The following is a 6,554-nucleotide window of genomic DNA, read 5'->3' on the forward strand; positions in this document are numbered from 1 at the left end:
GTATCGTCACTTTCCATTCTTCCATTCTTCAATTTATGTTTCAGCATAATCTAATTGTCACCAATACTCTTTCTCATCGCTAAAGGTATCTCCACTCACCATTTCCAACTCTCATCAATTCACATTCCATATTCACCTCCAAAACTATTGTCCACATTAATTAATGGATCACTACTTCAATTTTTTCCTACTAAAACATCACCTTTTAATTTTTTTTTCAAGCTAGTTTCTTGAAGTGATCATTATTGTAAACTTTGTTTTTTTTGCTCAACATTACAGATTTTATTTTTAATAAATATTTTCTTGTTTAAACTTGTTCAATGTCAATGTAAATGAAATAAATATATTTGATATTGATATACTACCTTTCTTTTGTAGATGGATGGTGAAGATTTCCAGGTCCTAGATTCCCTTGATTTTGATGATAATAGTTCGGAGGCTTTCGACCCAACACAGTTGGGGTCTGATGATGATATGGCAGAGCATGATGAGTATAACTTAGAAAGTAGCATCTTGGCTGATGAAGATCCCAAAGTTGGTATGGAGTTTAACACTACAGAAGAGGCGTACAATTACTATAATCACTACGCAAGAGTTGTTGGATTTAGTGTTAGAAAACGGAGAACAAATAAAAGCGCAGCTGATCGAAAGAAGATATTGAGATATACATTATGTTGTTCTTGTGAAGGTACTTATACTAAGATCAAAACTCCAATAAAAAAGAGAGATGAAAGACGATTTAATTGTAAAGCAGAATTTGTTGTTAAGCTTAACAAAAAGGGGAAATATGAGTTGGTCAAGTTTATTGCAGAACACACTCATGAAGTTGTCGCAGTGACTAAGAGTGCACATTTGATGAGGTCTGTGAGAGAAGTGTTATGTTTTCACAAGCAGACTTTTTAGTAAAATGTATTCTTCGGGAATTCGACAATCGGATATATTCAAATATTTCAAATTGAAGAAGCTGGGAGGATTTGAATATCTTAATTTCACAAGAACTGATCTCAATAACTTCTTTCAAAGACAACATGCAGAAATTCGTAAAAGAGGTGATGCACTATCTCTACTTGATTATTTTAGAGCAAAAAAAGAGGAGAACAAGCATTTTTATTATTCTATTCGAACCAATGATGATAATGAAATTTGTGGGGTCTTTTTCTGTGATGGATTGTCAAGGTGTGACTATGCGTTGTTTGGTGATGTAATGAGTTTTGATACAACATTTAGAACAAATGACTACAACATGCTTTGCGCACCGTTTGTTGGTGTCAACAATCATGGGCAAACAACTATCTTCGGATGTGGTTTGATAGAGAGAGAAACAACTGAGTCTTTTATATGGTTGTTCACTACTTTCTTGAATGCTATGGGAGGAAAAAAACCTGAAGCCATTTTTTCAGATCAAGCTATGGCGATTTCGAATGCTATCAGTGATGTGTTTCCTGGTGTTTATCATGGACTATGTCTTTGGCACATTTACAATAATGCATTAACAAACTTGAATCACATGTTTCGCAAGTGCAATTATGAATTTAATCGCCGTTTCAGAGAATGCATATATGAAGGAGAAACGATTGAAGAATTTCAAGAGACTTGGGCTGATTTTCTCAAAGATTTTAACTTGGAAGATAATAAGTGGTTGCAAGGGTTATACAAGTCACGCGAAAAATGGGCTCAAGTGTATGCTCGTATCCATTTTTGTGCAGGTGTAACCACGACACAAAGGAGTGAAAGTATAAACAAGTTTTTGAAAGCATTCTTTGGAAGTAAGATGATTCTTCAAGAGTTTGTAGATCAATATGCCAAGGCTATGGCTACTTGTCGTGAATCTGAAAAGGAAGAGGACTATAGGACCATAAACTGCACCTAGCTTGTGGTCTAATTGGTGCGTGGGCGTGAAGCTTCGAAGTTTATACAAGAAAAATATTTTATATATTTCAAGAAGAGTACAAAAAAACTCTTGATCTTCGAATGGAATTGGATGAAACTGACGGAGATGTTTGTAAATATAGAGTGGAGGAAATAGGAAGTCAGAGAAGGAGTCGTACTCTTACATATAATCAATAAGAAAAGTCAGTGTTTTGTACATGTAGAAAGTTCGGGTTTCAAGGAATACTTTGCTCCCATGCTTTGAAATTGTTTCGTGACTTGAATTTTTGTAGTTTGCTCTCCAAGTATTATCTGAAAAGATGGACAAAGAATGTCATTGATGAAGTTGTTTTTGATTTCATTATGGAGAAGCGATCCTAAGGGACATTGATCCGGAAGCTGCAACTCGATATAGTGAGTTGTCACATATTTTGCAAAGAATTATTGCAAAGGGTGCGACGTCGAGTGATTTGTGCTTAGTTGCTAAGTCAGAGTTACTACAAGTCGAGGCGAAACTGGATGCATTAGCCATTAAAGATGTGAACCAAGGACAAGGATCTCAAAAGAACACACCTGATACACATGGAGTTTCTTTACCCGACATGAATGAGGATGCACAAATTCGAGACCCAAAAAGAAAACCAAGTCGTGGCCCAGCTAAAAGAGCAAAAGGTCCATTTCGAGACTAGACCATCCAGAAGGAGAACTTCATCTAAACCAAAGGGTTTGTGCTTACATATCAATGATATTTTAATTATCTATTTGTAACTTACATGACTTGCTCTATTTTTTTGAATGTGAGTGTATCATATAGGTAACCAAGAGACACAGGAAATACCTATTACAGAAGACATAGAAGGGGAATTAAATGTGGATAACACAACTAACCCAACTATGGTATGTATTGCTTTATTCTTAGTTTTAAAGTATTGAATTGCTCAAGATCTTAAGATATATGATATATCATGTAAGTCATTTCTTTTTGTATGGGAGGCACATGAACAACAATATAACTTTAATAGATGGAATATCGGAGAAACATTAAATGCTTATCAAGTTGTGCAGGTGGTAAGTATTTTTGATGTCCATTGTAGTATATCAATATATAGAAGATGATTATGAATTCTGACATATGTGTTGTGTAGGATCCATTTAGATTGGGACTTGGGCAGATTCACCAACAATCACATAGCCAAATTTCAAATAACATGGGCGCAACATTAGACATGTATCGACAAGTACTGGTACATCAACCTTCATATGAACACAACCCAAATCAAGTACCTCCATTTCTTGGCCTTTTCCCACCGAATGATGTCTGTCATTCTATGCTACTATTTCCTAGTGACTATTCCACATCTCAACAGGTATCCAAAATAGCAAATACATTACATCTTTATATTTTGTTGGCTAGCTTCTCCATCTCAATGACTAAGTTATGCTTCAAATGTTTTTGTAGGCAAGTATTTTCACGCGATTCTTGTGAAGCTCAACGAATCGCTCGACGATTGTCTTTTCTAGATTCATCGATACCATAGATGGTACAATACGTTAGTACATGGTTTATATAAAGAGTGTTTTGTAAATGGCTTGGTAAAAAAATTATATGGGGCACAAAGAAAGTTTTTGGGAATATGCATTTTTTGAAGATAGTGCTGCTAGTATTTGTTGGTTAAGTTGTAAACTTTTGTGAATTTTGTTTTTGGTGAAAAAAATATAATTATTGTCGTGTAAACATTGATGGGGAATATTGTTTTTGTATTTACATTCCATTATCTACTCTGCAATCCAGCATGTTGTTTTATATTTGTTTTGGGTTCATGTTTTTTTTGTATGAACACGGATTGTTCATACCTAAAAAAGGTATGAACAATCAATGTTCATATCTGTTTTGGGTGTGAACATTTATTGTTCATATCTGTTTTGTTCATACCTATTGTTCATAACCATTATGTGGTACACATATCAATCTTTGTCTATCCATTGGTTGCCCAGGTGTGTTTACCTGAACTTTGTCATATCTCATTTCTTAATTTTCAATTCTATTGTTTTAAAATGTGTCCACCTGCTACAAAACAAAAACATCCACCAAACTTTGCAGTTATGTGCAGGAGCTTTTGATTATCTCTTCTTAATCCCAAGCAAAAAAAATATTACTTTGTGAGTATCCTATATATGTTTGGGAGCTAGAGTGTGTATGGGTATCTAATTACCCGAAACCGAATCGGAATTAGAACTGTTTATAGCGGTTATGGGTTTAAAAATGTTAATAGCGGAATTAAAACCGAACTGGAATTAATTAATACACTATATATGTTAAAATTTAGTGTGTAATATATATTTATATAGATCGTATGTATGTATGTATAGTATAATGTACTCTTGTTCAATTTAAAATGGAAATTAATACATGTGTACGCACAATTTATGAGTTGTACTTAAAGTTTTTCTAAAAAATTCAAAGATTATCGAATTTATGACCATTATAAGTGTTATTGTCGCACTAAAAACTAACTTTTATATCTGTTATGTAATTAAAAACGTAATTTTAGTAATAATAATATATAATCCAAGAAAAAACCGAAACCAACTTAATTAATGGGTATAGTTTCGGGTTTTCTTAAAAATAAAATAAAATAACCAAACCTGATAGGAACCATTAAAAATAGAATGGAACTCGAAACCAGTAAAAACCGACCCATGAACACCCCTATTTAGTACCATGATCAACTGATCTTTGTTTAGCCTTAGGGTGCCGAGGTGTGTCTACCGCAAATTTGTCCTATCTCATTTTATTATATTTTTTTTATTTGAAAATGTGACCTCGTGTTATCAAAGAAAAACGTCCACCAATCTTTGAAGTTTTTTCCCTCGCCACGCCCACGAGACCTCGGCGCTTCTGGGCGCTTAATTCGAAAAAATGAACAATCAATGTTCATATATGTTTTGGGTATGAACATTTATTGTTCATATATGTTTTGGGTATGAACAATCAATGTTCATGTCTGTTTTGGGTTCATGTTTTTTTTGGGTGTGAGCATTTATTGTTCATACCTATTGTTCATAGCCTCTAAAGCACGGACGCATCTCCTAATAGGTTGTGTCCGCGTCGTCACATATGGACACCGACGCCGCAAACATGGGCCCGTCGGACATGGTCAACATGGTCAGGACGCGGTCAACATGGTCAGGACGCGGATTTTGACCTAAAAAAATAAAAAATAAATCAAAATAATATTAAAAAACTCAATTTTTTCATTTTTTTTGTTTTGTTAAGACTTATAACATGTTTTTAAAGTTTGATTAGGAAATATTAAACTTAATTTTGTGGCTATTTATCTTTAATAGTTTTGAATTTATGAATGTTGATACATTTAATTAAGTTTTTAATGTTTAATTTATATAAAATAAGATTATAAATATTAATTAGTTTCCGCGTCCTTTGCCGCGTCCGCGTCCTACTTTTTTGAGATATAACCGAGTCACTGCGTCAGTGTCTGCGTCTACGTCAGTGTCCGCGTCCGCATCCGTGTTCATGCAACATAGTTCATAGCTAATGTTCATAATTTGGAGTATGAACAGTTATTGTTCATATCTGTTTTAATAAACAGTTGATGAAGAACAACTATATAGTTGATTGAGAAGTTATATATGTGATAAAATATATGAAGAAATGGTCACACACCCCATGCTTTCCAACGACAAATATTCTTTATGGGCTTATTAGCGAGTAAATTATGTAGGAAAAGACGGCTTTGGATTATGCTTTTAAACAGACTTAAAGATTACAAGAACTTGAAGGAGAAAAGACAATGGAATTAGAAAGCCTGAAATGAAGTGCACGTCATGTTCAAGTGAAATGTATCAGGGATGGTTAAAGAAGTTAAATGGACTTGTATACAAAGGGTATGGGTATGCCCGCGTTTCCCGGCAGCGACGCTGCTGGCGCTACTCGAAAAATGAACAATCAATGTTCATATATGTTTTGGGTATGAACAATTAATGTTCACGTATGCTGTTTTGGGTATGAACATTTATTGTTCATATATATTTTGGGTATGAACAATCAATGTTCATATTTGTTATAGATTCATGTTTTTTTTTTGTATGAACACGGATTGTTCATACCTTCTTTAGGTATGAACAACTCCCTCTAGCCAACATATCAGCAGAAATAACTCTTTCCCAATCATTGAGAATGGCAATGGTCAATCCACTAAAATGTACCTTCTTCGTAGCAGAAATAACTCTGAGAAGCTTTACAAGTAAAGCATTCGAAACCGATCTCACTTCAATAATTTCAGTGGTCTCTAAATGCCCATGCTTCATAAAAATTTGACGATACAAGTTGGCATAGCAAGCGGGTACTAGTACGCCATCTACAATTTTATTAAAAAACAAATCTCATCATAAAACAGTTGTTAAAGGATCAGGATAGTTACCAACTGAAACTAGATCATCATTGGAAACATTGGAAGTATGAGTTTTAATAGCAGTAGAAGTCTCATTGGGAGCAACAAATGGAGCTGCATCATTAGTAACGGCGAAGGAATGGTTGACAACAGTGGTAGAAACCGCTTCTCTAGTGAACCACAGTATCAATAGCAACAGTAATATCGACAAGATCACTAGCCGTCTTTTCCGAAATCATTAAAAGCTCGTGAGCAATTGAAGCATGACTATTA

The 6,554-nt window shown here is 34.3% G+C and overlaps 1 pseudogene; it reads left to right on the forward strand.

The window, feature by feature from the left end:
* Positions 1–907: 907 nt before the first annotated feature.
* LOC147500486 (protein FAR1-RELATED SEQUENCE 5 pseudogene) lies at positions 908–1,870 on the forward strand (annotated as a pseudogene).
* The last annotated feature ends 4,684 nt before the right edge of the window (positions 1,871–6,554 follow it).

Source organism: Coptis chinensis, chromosome 5 (genome assembly GCF_015680905.1).
Source record: "Coptis chinensis isolate HL-2020 chromosome 5, ASM1568090v1, whole genome shotgun sequence".
Lineage (NCBI taxonomy): Eukaryota > Viridiplantae > Streptophyta > Magnoliopsida > Ranunculales > Ranunculaceae > Coptis > Coptis chinensis.